This window comes from Berghia stephanieae, chromosome 1 (assembly GCF_034508935.2).
Source record: "Berghia stephanieae isolate SIO BIC M18660-M18661 chromosome 1, UCSD_Bste_1.3, whole genome shotgun sequence".
In the NCBI taxonomy this organism is placed as follows: Eukaryota; Metazoa; Mollusca; class Gastropoda; order Nudibranchia; family Aeolidiidae; genus Berghia; species Berghia stephanieae.
Genome location: NC_088360.1, coordinates 120,706,637 through 120,723,266, shown reverse-complemented (window position 1 = coordinate 120,723,266; position 16,630 = coordinate 120,706,637). Strand labels below are relative to the sequence as shown.

At 35.9% G+C, this 16,630-nt stretch overlaps 1 protein-coding gene across 7 annotated transcripts in view; it reads left to right on the top strand.

Annotated features, from left to right (window-relative positions):
- LOC144962936 (3',5'-cyclic-AMP phosphodiesterase 4C-like) overlaps window positions 1–16,630 on the top strand; it is a 658,366-nt gene that overhangs the window by 396,707 nt on the left and 245,029 nt on the right. Inside the window, exon 1 of one of the 7 annotated variants that reach the window (XM_078896356.1) lies at window positions 12,842–12,984. The exons of the other annotated variants lie outside the window; for them this stretch is intronic. The gene's annotated coding sequence lies outside the window, so the exon portion shown is untranslated. Of the gene's footprint in view, window positions 1–12,841; window positions 12,985–16,630 lie in introns of those variants that run through there. 7 annotated transcript variants of the gene reach the window in all.

Genomic DNA, 16,630 nt, shown 5'->3' with positions numbered 1-16,630 from the left:
TCACTAATTAGAAATTAATTCGAGGGAAGGCTATAAAAGGAAAGACGATCTAATATTAGAAGGTAAAGTTTATCTAAGCCTACCGAAATATAACTGGAGTGAGATGAATTCAGTTCTTAATAAAATAAAATTTAATAAGATAATTGTGAACAACCTTTACTGTGACAATCTATGTAGTATTCAATGTCAATTAATTGATAATATTGAGAATTAAATATATAATACATAAATAAGTGTCATATTCAATACTCCTAGTATAAGCAACTCTATTTACATTCATTTGCCATATCCAAGTTGAACATACTAACCTATTTATACTATCTACATTAATTTTCATCAATATGGTTTGTATCACTCGTCTCACGCAGTGTTATAAAACCAATGTTTCAGTTCTATTTCTTTGTCATTTCTTATGTTTAAAATACTGATAAATAGTTATATCATTCATGTCCTATTTGAGTCGGGTGTCCATGATTTTCATTGTATTATAATATTGTATCTTTTTTTTTAAGGCTCTGCCACTCACCAATTTCTCATTATGATTTTCATACCGTATCGAAGCCCTTACACTTTATATAGTATATCTACATTATATTTACATTGAAATAGGTCTCATTGTCCAAATATACTGAAACCATTATCAAAAATGTTTGCTTAAATATTAGCATAAATTCGATTTGTGCATCAATATTGATGTATTTGTAACATTCATATTCGCGAATCAACATATTGGAAGTGTAAATAACTATGTTGACACTTTATATCAACATGCGAATGGTTTCATCTCATAGATACCATGGCCTCAATCACGGCACATATTTTATTTTACATTCATAACTATTCATTGATTTCTTTATTGTTATCCTCAGAGAATCAATAGTTTTACATGGCTGGTCTATTATACCAATTATGCATCACTTATAAACACGTCAATGCATCTACCTCGCCATGAAGTCGCAGCATTTCACGAGAATTTATCAACAAGGCGCTTGATAATGATGCAGAAAACAAATCAAAAATCGATATATTCACAATTAGGTAAAAGGGAAAATGATTTATGTCTAAATGTTGACTACATCATAATATTACTTTAGCTATGATCAATGTTATAATTGTGTCTAATTATATTTATTTTTTTTCTTGCTAATTTTGCATGTAAGATTTGTAGATTGTCGTATGAATTTTGTTACATCGGGTCAACGTGTACATCTTACCGAAGGGGGTCTACGTGTTTTATCATACACGGCAAAACACTTTCTTTATTTTGGCCAGAATATTTTTTAAAGGTTCAAATATCGATCGATTATTATAAACCTGGCACTTGTCAAAGACTCGCAAACCAAATACTTTTTTAGCCTAAGAATTTTTAAACCTAAGACTCGTGATGTTTTAGTCAAATCTTTACCGATCAATAATCGAATAAACAAGTTTTCAGCCAAAATACTAATAATAAAAAAAAAAAATACCGTGAGTTTTGTAAGTGCACGCCGGGATACTTTAATGTTGCAATAGATTGGATGATTGCATTAAACTTGGCCACTTTCTACACGTATCCACTTGTGCTTGTACTCAACGTTCAGAGTCATCGACCCGACGGATTCATCGATTATAGGAAACGCACATTTGTTTATTGGCGTTGTATGTAAGGTGTTACGAGTACCCGTTTTTAATATACAGAGAATCATTCTCCATGCGTTATATTTATCCAAGCCGGCTTTGTAGATTTTAACTAGTGCCGCGCTGAAGACCGGTCTGGACCGCGGTCCGACGGTCTTTTAGCTGTGAACCGAAGACCGGTCCCAGAGGGGAAGACCGGCGCCGGTCCTCACTTCTTATCACCTTTCAACTAGTGCGGGGCGGTCCTTGCAAGGACCACGGTCCTACGGTCTCGCGCCATAGCCTACTACTTCCCCAGCGATTCGTTGCTTCGGTTGCCTATCTTCCACCAATCACCACCCATCCCACTTAATTAATCGCACCCACCCCCCTTTGCCATACACTAAACGACACAGACGACCATACAGGCAGACGACCACCAACCTCCACTCCGCAAACCGCCCTTTCGTGTGTGAGATGGGGGGAACAGGAGGCGCACGCCTTGGACGATTCCATTATACGGGGTAAATTTCAAAATTTACTACACCATAATGATCGCAATGACAATGATCTATGGTGAAGGCATGACCCCTCTTCTCTAATGGGTTATTGTTTGAAATGTATGTGACTACAAAAGATGTGTGTGTTCGTGTGTGTGTGTGTGTGTGTGTGTGTGTGTGTTGAACCTAGCAAGTAGCAAATCCGATTTTTTGTTTTCTTTTGTCCATCTCTTGTCACCACTCCTTTCTATCGCAGTGTTGTCATTTAAAATAATACAATAATATTAAAATTTCGTTTGGTGTTTTTACTAATCAAATAATATGAGTTTCATTAGTTTCTTCCTTCAAAAAACCCAGTTATAACGTCTGAATTTTAAAAAAGTCCAATAGAATATTTGGGGACCCCGATAGCTCAGTTGATAGAGCACTCTCTTTATACGCAAAGGGCCAGAGATCGATCCCGGGTGCAGTCGATTTTTTTCTGAATCCCTGTCTACTCAGCAATGAATGGGTAGCTGAGTTTGTTAGATCTGGTGAAAAGTCACCATCGACCCCTCTTATCACCTCATCCACCCCCTCTTATTATAACTTCACGTCTCTCTCTCTCTTACTCTTCAATGCTCGCTGCCCTCTAATGTGTGTGTGTGTGGAGGGGGGGGGGGGGGGGGGTAGGAGTTGCGTGTGTGTATCAACGCCACGAACAACTCGATCAACGCCTTGGGCGATGCCATTATCTCCGTTAATGGGGATAAATTTCAAATTTTATTAAATTATCGAAGTAACAATGAAGTACGGTGAGCAAATAAAGAAGGCATCACCCCTCTTCTCTAATTAGGTTACAATTTGAAATGAGTGTAACTACTCCGTGTGTTTTACTCCTGTAGGCCACGGTTTTCATCGTGTAGCGGTCTTTAACGGTTCAAGAATGAATGATCCCACGCTCTCAAAGGTCAAACCGGTTCAAATTTCCAACAGTCTCTCAGGAATGTTCAATGTCGAAAAGGACCGGTCCTAGGACAGGTCCTTGCGGTCTTCATTTCCCAAGGACCGTAAGACCGTGGTCCTTAAGCTTGCCAAGGACCGCCCCGCACTAATTTTAACCGATAAATACTTTTGTAGTGTTTAACATGGATAAAACGGGCACATCGGTATTGCGCATTAATGTATTATAATTTATAACACTCCTTTCCAAACGATTCTCCCTAAATGGTTGATTCAATTTGTAGGGTAACTATGATATTGAAATTCATCCACCCATTATAATTGTCTATCCATTTAATTCTTTAAATACGTGATATCCCATTTATGTTTGGTCTTGTTGAACTTATCTTTACCCCTTTAAATCCCCCCCCCCCCCCCCCCCCCCCCCCCATTTCTCTTTCTCTCTTGTCACATACGCACACACCCACACACACACTATACATCCATCAATTTATCTATATCTGACTGTTTCTATTTCAATCTCACTCTCCTCCCTCTTTACATCCCACCCACTCTACCCCCTATATCTCTCTATCCCACTCTCTCTGTCTCTCTCTCTTTCTCTCTCTCTCTCTCACACACACACAAACACACACACACACACACACAAACACACACTCCGTCTCTCTCTTCCTTTCATTTTTTCTATCTATCTGTCTATCTATCTATCAATAAATCTATATCTATGCACCATACAGTCCTCCAACATTATAAAGAATACAGAAGTACCTTCTTTCCTGGCATAGTGTATCAAATTCATTCTGTAGCCTGGTACTACTTTTCTCCTCCTTACAATAATAGTAATAATGATTGTGCTTGCATGTTATTCCTCACGTAAACAACCATCATTTATTCAAGATAATATAAGCAAGTCCATTTCAGGCAAACCGTTATTAGAACGCTGTTATTATGGCCCTGTCGCGGGATCTCTAAAGACCACCCACACGTTTGGTCCGCCGAAATAACAATGGTAATTAGATTATTAGGGGTGAATTATAATACTCCACCTGCATATCATAGTCCTTTTGCCAGTTCGATTAACTCAGACCTTATGCAATCACATCAGGGACATAATGATAATAATATGGCGCTTATAATATTATTTATACACATGGTGTCTATTTTCAAGGGAATCAGTTGAAAGCAACACGTCCAATGATAACCGGTCAGCTTTCATGACCTTCACAGAACGTATGATAAGCGATATTAAGTACGTAAACTTCTTTTAAAATTATCAAAGTTTTGGGGCTCGCAAGAATATTTCATTTAAAAACTCAAGGTATAAAGTGATATATTACGTTGGATTATATTTTCGTTTCCCAAATTTCAAAATTCTGTTTATCGCATAATTGCAATGTTCTCCAATTAGGGTTTTGACGAAAGACTTGAATTCATTTTGCCCATTTAAGCGGTTTACTTACTAATCTCTTTATGACCAAAACCTGGGGTTGTCTTTGCCTCTCTCTTGTCCTCTCTCCATCTTCAGGTCTTATTTCCTCATTCCAGCATGGTATCGTTGCTGGATAATGACAGTTTATTAGGGTATAACCGGACCTTTTATCGATCTTTCTATTATTTTAGGTCGATCCATTTGCTTTTCCACGGGATATTTCGAGTCCTCGACGAGCCTTTCCCATACGTTATTGGCCATTCAAATCTCTCTATTTATTTCTCTCTGGATAGAACATGATATCCAAGCCGTGAATTTGTGTGGAGAAACTAGGTCTATATATTTTGCCCAGACGAAAGTAAAGTCAGCAAAAATCCATTTCATTCAACAAGTATGGTGTGTTTATAATGTCATTTCCCATTTATTTATATCGTTTTTCGGAGCCACAAGCTCAGAGCGCTGGAGTATAACCTGGTTTCTGTAGCTTTAATGGGCAGTAACAACTGTTTGCTATCCTTTGGATAAGATACTGGGTAAGCATTTCTTTTAAGATATAACATACTCCTATCAAATTATATGTGTGGAGAGAAGGGTCAGTAAATAAATCCCGAATTAATATCTGGATTTTAGCCTGAACGTTCGCACGTCGAGAAAAAAGGGCTGAACCTAGTGAGCTGGCATCTATGTTAAACTATCTTTTTAAAAATACAACCTAGGTGATATTTAGATAAAATAGCCTCACCGGTACTTTAACTATAATCACCTTAAGGGGTTTATTGTTTCAGGTATATTTCTCTTTGTGTATTTGTGTGTGTATGTGTATGTGCGGTTATGTGGTCTTGTGGTATGACACTCGCTTTCGGATCGGAAGGTCCTGGGTTCGAGCCTCGCTCGGCGCATAGTTGAGTTCTTGGAGAAGGCTCTTTACTCACATTCTCTCACCGCGCGCAGGTGTAAACTGAGAACCTGGCCGTTAACAGCGTTGTCTCTGTCCGAAAACATTATAACATCGCCTAACAGGCGTCATGTCCCGTCCTAAATGTTAAATGTTGCTGTTGGCGCTTTGAGCACATTTCATGGATATTGCCCTATATAAAAGCTTAGTTTAATTTAATTCAATTTATGTGTGTGTGTTTGTGTGTGTGTGTGTTTGTGTGTGTGTGTTTGTATGTGTGTGTCGGGTTTGGGGGGGGGGGGCGTCAAGATTTAGGTGATTCTGGCTCTACCCTACGTGGGATTAATGGATATTTGTAGAGTGTTCAGTCATTTATTTCCAAACAGGTGCTTCCTAACTCTTAGGGTGAATTTTATTTTTCATTATTTTAAAAAATATAAATAAGCAGATCATGAGCTCAGAGAGCTAATTAAAAATAAAGCACTTAGTTATATTAAATTCGAGTAAAGTACCGTTTGAAAACAGTTACATTCTCCTTTTTAATAGATTGTGTGTGTTGGGAATGATCTTGACTGTGTCCAACTGACTAGAAAGTATCAGACTCAAGTTGAAAACAATGACATCATTACCTTGGTAGTTACGGATTAAATAGTCACGTATTTCGTTGACCAATGATACAACAGTTGATTGGGGTTCTGTAACATATTTCCGTGACATTGAATGAGATGGAGTGAGTTCCATGACGTCAAAGCCATTACGTATTTGAATCTAATTGAGAAGTGGCCGATGATTGGACAATAGAAATCCTTTAACCAGCCATTTATTAATAGGTGACATAAGGTTGTAGAGCGTTTAACCTTGGGTAATCAAAGATGTTGGTTATTTTCCATTCACGGGTTGCATATAAATATTCTTCACTGTTTCTTTACCTGTATAGATATCTACCATCCTTCTCGTATGTCGTGTTATTGGACAATAGAAATTCTATACTAGTCATTAATAGGTGCCATAGGTTGTAAAAGACTTGGGCGATCAAATATCTTCGTTGTTTTCCATTCACTGGCTGTGTTGTGATTTTCATTTGGAGCTAAAATATTATTACATGTAAATATTCTTCACATATTGTTTCTTCAACTGGACATCACATACAACTACCATCCTTCCCGTTGGCCATTATATATATTATATATATATATATATAATATATATATATATATATATATATATATATATATATAAAATATAATATATATTACTGCACAATAGAACCCCTTTACTAGTCAATAAAGTTGTAGAGCGTTTAACCTTGGACGATCGAAGATGTCCATTGTTTTCCATTCGCTTGTTGTGTTTTGATTTTCACTTGGAGGTAAAATAATATTGCATGTAAAGCCATATTTTTACTTAGTTTCTTTAACTGCACAGACATTGATCACGATCCCCGTATGTCGTGTTATTAATTTATTCATTCATTCATCCATTCATTCATTCATCCATCCATTCATTCATTCATTCTTTCATTGATTCAATGGTATTCTATTTGCCCAACTTTTCTTCAATATTTACCTATATACGAGTATTAATTTTTAAATCGTACTGTAACAGTAAGAGTGGATTATCCCGACGTTATGTATTTTATAATCTGATCTCAAGAAAAGGCCATTTATATTCCATATTCCTTTGATTTGCTCATCTAAAGCCGTAAATTTATGTGGAAACTATATATTTTGCCCCGGCGAAAGTAAAGTCAGAAAAATCCATTTCATTCAACGAGTATGATGTGTTTATAATTTCTAAAAATAATTCATCAGCAAATTACTGGTATTGTGTAAATAATGCGGGCAGTAGTTAGTTAGCGATGTCGTTGAATCAAGCGTCTTCTCACCTGATTCATGACATTAAAACTACGTTCTTGGGTATGGGCTCCTTTGTTGATGATTAGATGTTACCATAAGTAAAACACTCCTAAACCATGTTGGAGGTGGTTGTAGAACTGGAACGTTCTTTCGGTGTCGAAATACATGAATATTGACCAAACATATTTCACAACCATTCCAGAGATTGCACTTGACGTTATTTTACAAGTTGAATGACAAAGTGTTTCGAACTTGGTACTGACAACAAATTAGTGTTAAACGCAAAAGCACGCGTCAACGATCCAGTAGGGTGATTTGAATCATACGTGATTGCCTGATACGCCCGAAGCATATCGTCTAACCCACTTCTAGGCCATCCTGGGGTGTTGTCTTTTTTTTTTTAACTGAAATTTTCATTAATCTTCTTCCTCCAGGGTAAATCCTACATCGCAACAAATCTCTTCTGCATCCTTTTGCCCATTCTCGACATTTTCATTATACGACGAGCATAAAAGTGTATCCAGAGGAGAAAAACATTATAAATCTGATTATGTTTTGACTTTTATACCTTCTGATCACATGACATGTGAAAAAGTTCTAGCAAGCATGTAGAATAAAAAGTACCGATTTTCTTTGTTTAGAACCAAGCTGCTCGTTGCTGAGCGGACGAGACATCCGACTATTGAATCCTATTGGAAACTTCCATGAAGTCCCAGGTTTGACAGATTTTGACAAGATGAGGATAATTTTAATAGATCGATATTTGAAGGACGAGTTTTCTGGCCAACATATTATAAAATGTGTATTCCATACACCGACAATAGAGCGGTCCCTCGAAAAAGTAACAAACCGATTTTCTCAGCTCACATCTGTGTCAAATTATTTTGCTGCGATATTTTGAAAGAGTACATTTTTTTTTCATCAACAACTTCATTCAAAATTAACGGAATATTTTCTTCTTTTTTTTTCAAATTTGAATTTATTTATACGAACTTGTCAGCGGGGTTTATAGTCTTTTAGGACGAGCTTCTATATTTCTCTCCCTATTCGTCGCTTCATTTTCTGACTTTCATCATATCCTGTCACACCAAAAAATAGAATATTGATTTATCAGATAAATATTAATTTTATGCCAACCCACTCTACCCTCCCTGCTCTCTCTCTCTCTCTCTCTCTCTCTCTCTCTCTCTCTCTCTCTCTCTCTCTCTCTCTCTCTTTTTTTTTTTTTTTTCTCTCTCTCTCTCTCTCTCTCTCTCTCTCTTTAAATCACACTACATTTTCTAAAGAAAAAAAACACGATTTTATTGGAAATGGAAGCACCTCAAGATTTCGAGCCTCAAATTGGATTATTCTTATTGGTCTCTATTCAACAGGAAATGATAGCATTTCCTGGCAGCTGCCGGGTAGAGGGAGGTGGGGTTAATAATATTTAGAATAAGCCTTATTTGCCTCAATCAAAAAAGCTGAAGCTTTTGAATTCGATTTTTTGTTAAAAAGGCAACATCTAAATAGCTAGTGATGGAAACTCAGAATTAGGCGACTACCGACTTTTTGTCCCTGAGTTAAGGCAAATTATGCCGAAGTCCTGTGGTGAATACATTTTCTTCAAAGTCAATATGATTTGTTTTAACGCTATTTGGGACCCAACCCCTCAAAGTTGTATTAAATATATATCAGGTTAGATAATAACCTGCTCGAGTACTTGGTCTGTTAAAAGTGATGTACAAAATATGAATAGAACAGCTTCAAAAAGATTTTTTTTTTAAATAAGAAAAATAAAAAGAATAATACCAAAACAGGAACGTTTCGGGCGCAAACCCTTCCAACGTCAATAAAATATTTTATGTCCATACAGACGATTATCCATTAACGTTTTGATTGTTTTTGTTAGTGGCTGAAGAATGGTTTTGAGCCCGAAACGTTCCGTGTTCGATTTTTTCTTCTTTTAAGAAGCTGTTATATTATATACATTTTTTGTAGATTGCTTATTGTGTCAGGGAGATTTTATTTATAGTCTTAAAAATATGTAACTTGGATTAAATTTATTTTTAAAATTCAGATCAATATATTTACAATTGATAATTTGCGTTTAGCTAAAATACTCAAAACAAGCCGGATATAACGTACCAACACACACAAAACCGCGTGAAATATTAAACTTTTATAGTCTGATTGATAAAATTTCGTGAGACATACTCATTAAAATGGCTGTCTAAAAACAAGAACAAAGAGCTTAGTGAGCGACGTAAATTTCGTTCCTTCTCTTGATAGTTTGCGCTTGGCTTCGAAGCTCACAACATTGCCTCCCGAAGTATATGGACCAACACACATATAATTCTGTGTAACCATGAACTTTTGTTGTCTGGATAATACAGTTAAGTGAGAATTAAACGCGGATGGGAAAAATACAATAACAAAGACCTGAGTGACGTCAACTTCGTTCTATCTATAGTATATCGTTTTAAATTTAATTTCACCATCCGTCATCTGGTTCACCCCGACATAGATCTAGTACCACTTTGAGGCGCCAGGTCTCAAGTATAGCCTAGCTGTTTGGACATACTCACATCAATGCAGGCTCATGCTTGTATAGTCGGTTCGGCCATTGGTTCGGCGTAGTAATTTTCGGCCCATTGTTGATTTGTATGACATGTATTTATATTTTAGATAATATTATGTGCATTGACCTTCTCCAAGTAGTAAGTAAGCCACTAAGTTCCTGGCACAGCTGTGATTTAAGATCTAGCACTATCCCCCCCCCCCCCCCCCCCCTGTCCTGACTATTAATTTACTGCATGCTTTGTATGACTAGGCAGGGTAATCCCAATGGGGGTATCGGATAGTTCATGGCAAGAGACATGCGAGAGCGTTCGATTATAAGTTCTCTGTATGTGTGCTTTGGCCAGGTTTGTTTGTCCGGTGTTGTTTAGTCGGTAAATAATAATAATAATAATAATAATAATAATAATAAGAAGAAGAAGAAGAAGAAGAAGAAGAAGAAGAAGAAGAAGAAGAAGAAGAAGAAGAAGAAGAAGAAGAAGAAGAAGAAGAAGAAGAAGAAGAAGAAGAAGAAGAAGAAAAAGAAGAAGAAGAAGAAGAATTATAATAATAATAAACTTAAAACTTTCCTTTATTCATCCCATAGGGGAAATGTGTCCCTAGAGTCTATTCCAAAGGAAGACTGGAATAACCCAGGCGTCAGCCGCAGTGCAGCGCCGCAAATTGAGCTAGAGCGAGATGACTTGCTCAAGGCCACACAGTGCAGCGGCGGGCGATCGAACTCGGTACCTTTTGGGTACGAGGCAAAGACCGTACCGCTGAGCCACGCTGTCCCCCCAATAATAATAATAATAATAATAATAATAATAATAATAATAATAATAATAATAATAATAATAATAATATAATAATAAAATAATAATAATATAATAATAATAATAATAATAATAATAATAATAATAAATAATAATAATAATAATAATAATAATAATCCTGACGATGACGATGATTATTATATTATACTTGTAGTAAATTCACATCGTCTTCTTCAAATTTACGACTCAGGCAAAGCAAATTCAATAAGATCTTAACGTCGAATCGGAAACTTACACTCATCGTTCGAATTTCCAACAAGCTTTTGTCTTTTCCAGACAGTTGATAATCATGTTTTGTTTTTGTTTTTTGGTTTGTTTGTTTTTTTTTTTGTTGGTTTTTTTTTTGGGTGGGGGGGGGGGGTTGTTGTTTTTTTACCCTTGGGAAATGAGTTGTAGCCAAAGTACATTTCTGGAATTCAAACTTGCCGTGCTTTTATATTGTAAAAACGTATTTAGAATTTTGGCAAGAAAACTCGTCCTTCAAATATCGATGGATTAAAATGACCATCTGGTCAAAAACTTTCAAAAACTTTTATCATAATCGATCGATTTTTGAAGGGCGATTTTTCTGGCCAGAAGTTTAAATACTTGTATTTTTTCAGAGTATTTTTTTTCACAAATGTGGGCTGTTATTATCTCATGATTTCCTCGGATGTGAAAATAAAATGAATACGAAAACAAACTCGAAAAGCCAAAAAAAAAAAAACAAAAAAAAAACAAAAAAAAAACCAGCAACATTTGAATAAAATAAAAATGAAAATGGAAAAATGAATGAACTGCGATGAGGGATCTTAAGGATGACACTAGAGGCTTAAAGCTATAGAAATAGAAATGTTTGCATTTCTGAATTCATCTTCCTCGTTAAAGTAGAACAAAGGGCCTTTTTCTTCTCGTTCCCTGTGTAAGTTGCCAAACCAAGAAGAGTTACAGTGAATCATTTTACAACGTTAATTAATCATATCGATTTTTAGACGCTATGTGGTCTATTGGTATGACACTCGCTTTCGGATCGGAAGGTCCTGGGTTCGAGCCACGCACTCGGCGCAGAGTTGAGTCCTTGGAAAAGGCTCTTTACTCACATTCTCTCACCGTACTCGGGTGTAAAATGAGTACCTGGCCGTTAACAGCGTTGTCTTTGTCCGAAAAATTGTAAAATCGCCTAACAGGCGTCATGTCGCGTCCTACATGTTAAATGTTGCTGTTGACCAGGGACCCCTTGTAAAGCGCTTTGAGCACATTTAGTGGATATTGGGCTATAAAAAGCTCAATTTTTTACCTACACTAGAGGAAGAAAATATGTTCATCTTTATTCAAGACGTATTTCTCAACATTATTATAGGAATAGAATAAAAAACAATGTAGAATTACATTTTAAAAGAATATTATTAAAATGTTATCCATCTATACACACAACTTTATTTGACAGAAGATTGGTTTCGTTTTGAATAATAAAAGAATATTAGTTCATGACATTATAACTCAAAGGATTTGTTTGACGTCTGAACATTTTAATCAATGTTATTTATGCCGATATTATTTTACGTAGTTTGTTTTGAAACGCGGTTTGTTATGATAGAATTTAGTGCACATACTGTAAAACATAAATTTTAATGACGTCGGACCATTAGTGCACATTCTGTAAAACATAAATTTTAATGACACGGACCATTAGGCCAAACATTTCGGCTTGTTCTCTACATTGAACTGTCCTGCTACTGAGGTATTGTTTTTATCAATCGAAATGCAAATCTGATAAAGAAAATTGATTTTAAAATCTCTACAAGTGAACAATGTTTAGATATAGTGAAAGAAATGCATATGTCTATAAGTGCATAAGGCCTATAAAGACGGAAATATGTTGTTTTGTTTTTTTTTTGGAATTTTTCCGGCTGACCTTGCTCGGTATTGGTGAGGTTTTTGGGGTTTTTTTTAAATAGGTGCTCATAATATGCTCTTTACGAAAAATATTCTCAGGCTATTTGTGATTTTAGCATCGGGCATCCCTGTGTAAATAACGGATTCACACACTTGCAGTCACGATCGTCGTTCTTGTTTTGTTTTTGATTTTTGTTTTTGTTGTTTTTTTTTAATTCTCTTCTGTTTTTTTGTTCCTTTGTTTGCATGTCTTTTATGGTTACTATATTGGGGACGGGGGGGGGGGGGGGGGGGGGGGGCAAGGGATTGGCTCAACGTATTCTAATGGAATTCTCTTTTCCTGATTTTAGATTCTTTGTTATTTACCTCTCTAGGGATCGGAATATTAATTAACTTGTCCGAGGATTACTGTACTCCGCATTGCAAACAGTCTGTTGATGACGTCAAAAATGGTGGATGTAATAATATGATGTGATTGGCTGGTTTCAAATTTGGGCTTCCCACCCAATAACATAGGGTAAGCAAATTCTTTGTTGGGATAATCAATATAATTTTTGCCGTTGTGCCTCATAGGACATATTATTATTTACCGCCTACCTTTGTCACGTGAGTCAATAATGCTGCGATGACGTACGTCACTGGTTATAGTCATAGACATTGAAGAGCAAAAGTTTAGATCTTGTACGCAAAGTGCGACGAGAAAATGGTGGCTTGCAGATAAATCAAACCGATATTGTGTCCTTGGAGTAGACACAATTTTCGCCTGAAAACTCGTCTTTCAGTTATCGATATATTAAAGTGACCCTCTTTCTTAACAGAAACCGTCAAACCCGTGACCTCGCGAGGTTTGAGAGTATTGAGGAATAGGCTGGGGACTTTTCATACATTGGATAGAAATGACAATTTATGGAGTAAAATGGCAAATTTTAAATTATAAGGAAGCTTTTTAATATGTGTTTGTGTGTGTGTGTGTGTGTGTGTGTGTGTGCGTGTGTATGCGCGCGTGTGTATGTCTATTAGTTTGTGAGTCTATATCACAAGAGGAGCCGGGGGAAGGTGGAAAAGGGGAGGGGGGGGGGGGTCTGGTTTTGTAAAATATTCTGTTGATCTAATGAAATTATGTACATTTAATATGCGCCCGTTAGGTTATAAGATTGCATCGTTAGCATTAAATGCTGTTTCATGTGAGGGAATGGAACTTCTTAAGTGTTCCCACATACGTTGAAAATTGTTATGACCACTCAATCGTACTTGCATTGACAGTTTCTTTCATCATTACCTAAAACGCGTAGCACCTTAAATTCCACTGACAAAACACCTTTTTCATGTTCACCTATCGCTTCATATTCTTATATTAATTAATTTAGACTCACAAGCCAATCAATTAATCAGTTAACTGTCGTACTGTGGGGGGGAAAAACTCGTTATTTAAAAATTTGGCCAGAAAACTCGTCCCTCAAATACCGATCGGCGAAGGCCCATGTTTGAGAGTTTTTGAGAAGACGATGGTCAATTAAATCAATCGATATTTGAATGTCGAGTTTTCTGCCAAATGTTTAAATACGAGTTCTTTCCGACTGCGGCAGTCAGCTAGTTGAGGCCATCCCTAATTTGTCCATCTTCTTTGAAATTCCATGTTTAAGGCGCTTTGACAAGGAGAGTCGTATCACTCTAACGATATAAAAAGTGAGACATTTCTTAGTAAAACAAAAGAAAAAACCCAAATCGTTTTGTCAGTCAACGTCACTAATGACTCCCTTTGGTTTTGGGTGGAAAGAAAACAATGTATTGTTAGGTGCCATGGCTAGCAAGGGGAAACCACCCTGACTCGGTCAGTGTGTCAATCTTAGTTAGCGCTTGGCTCAGTGAGCACGGTTTCGTTACTGTGTGCAAATTATTTGATTTTTGGCGATGAAACAATGGGGGGAAATCTAGATAAAGATATCGATTCACAATTAATCCATACCTTCGTCATTCGACGCGTGAATTTGCAAATTTTAGTTTCGAACGTAATAAATGATACACACGATTTGAGAAAAGAGTGGGAAAGGGGGGGGGGGGGGGGGGGGGGTGGTGCTCTCTCCTCAAGCGCAATGGAATAATCGAGCGCTTTAGGTCATTCTAAAAGTTGGCTCTAACAATTCATTACAATGTAAAAATAATCAGCCATGCCATGGTGTCTTTGCAAGCAATATGCATATTGTATCATATATCGAGACATAAAGTTACATTGTGGTTACTATTTAAAAGTGTTATAAAAATTTCGCTTCGTGGAAGCATTTATACAAAATAATATTTTTCTTAGTTATTTTGGAGCAACGATAGGATTAAAGGCAGTAGCATGAGAAAGGCAATTGTTTTAAAATTATGATTAATTATTAATAGCCTTGCCTAACTTAAGCCGTTTCTTTCTTATCGAATTTAGAAATCCCAAAGAGGGAAGAACTATTGTAAACGATATGCCCAAGCTATGTGTACTGTGTGAGATTGTTTATACCAAATATAATCTTTGCCCTTGTAAAACAATTTCAAATATCCAGATGCTGGTATTAAATAAATATTCGCTTTTTTTCGAGATTTCTCAGAGAAAGAAATCGTTTCATCTTTTCCCATATCCAAAGGAAACCAATAAGAGTTATAAGAGCCATAGTCTAGTAAAACATATTATACTATGTCAAGGGAAGGTATTGTACTTAATCTGTAATAAAATGATGCAAAAGGAATTTGATAAGTTCTTTTGATCATCAAGTGATCCAGTTTAAGCCCGGGCAGTGATTTATGCCACGAGTCTATAAAACACATTGCGCCGTCAAAACACTTTTTGGAAATCTGGTCAGAAAAGTTTTATATAAAATATCGATCGATTAAAATCACTTACAGTTTGTCAGCATGTCTCGAAATTAACTCTCTTTATAGGCCACAGATTTTAGAATTTTTGACAATTTGATGAGCATTTTAATCGATCAATAAAAGAGTTTTTTTCTGGTCAAAATGTAAATAGATTTCTTTTTGCTATAGCGGAGCAGAATGCAGACGGTATCTCATTACCTGAACCAATGATTTACGATATTGCCATTAAAGTTATTGTCATTATAGATTGGAGAGGCCCTTTACCTGCTCGTTAGCTTTGAGGAAACCAACTCATTCGTTACAATTTAAGAGACTTTTCTGCCGTCCTCTGACAAAACGCAATAAGTTTTCTCTTTGGCCATACAACGTGTACTTTACTTCATAATATTATAAATATCGAATCGATTAAAATTGCCTTCAACATGTCGAGAATTCTCCAGCATAACATTTCTTGTAAGTTTTATTACACTTCAGACTTATTGACAATTTTGACAAATATAAATGGTGGGTCTTCGAAATCGATGGTTATTTGAAGTAAAAGTGTCCTAGCCAAAATGGATTAGCGTGTTTTGTCAGAACTGACTGGGGAAAAGAGTATGATGAAATATGAATAAAGTGCTAGAAATAACGAGCGGATTTTGTTCCGGTTATTTTTTTTTTTAAACTTCATTTCAATCAATAGGTGGAAAAATGACAGGAACCAAGAAATGAATTGTTGAAAGTTAGATGATCTTCGCAACTATGAGTGAATATTATCAAATGTCCCCAAAACATATACATTACAAAAGGTCATATATTTATATGTACATATTATTATTATTATTATTATTATTATTATTATTATTATTATTATTATTATTATTATTATTATTATTATTATTATTATTATTATTATTATTATTATTATAAGTGGCCGAGTGGTTAGGCATTGCACTGTGAACCGAAACTCTTTGGCTCGGCCCTGTTTCCGCACTTCCGTGATTTGTTTTGTTTTTTGTTGTTGTTTTTTTTTTTGTTTTTGTTTTTGTTTTTGTTGTTTTTTTTTTTTTACTTGGGCAAGATTATTAACCCCCAATTTGTTCACAGCATGGGTGATTCTTTTTTGGCATCAGACGATTGTTTGATGGATTATCTATTTTCCTTCATGGAATGCCTAGGCGACGGTATCTAATGGAACCGTGACGGAAGGAGTAATTTTTAATTTTTTTTTTTTCTTTTTGTAATATGAAGTTATATTAATTTGTAAGCAAAAGGCAAATGGCTGCTTATAATCTAAAATGGCTGCTTATAATCTAAAGAAAACAATCTTAATT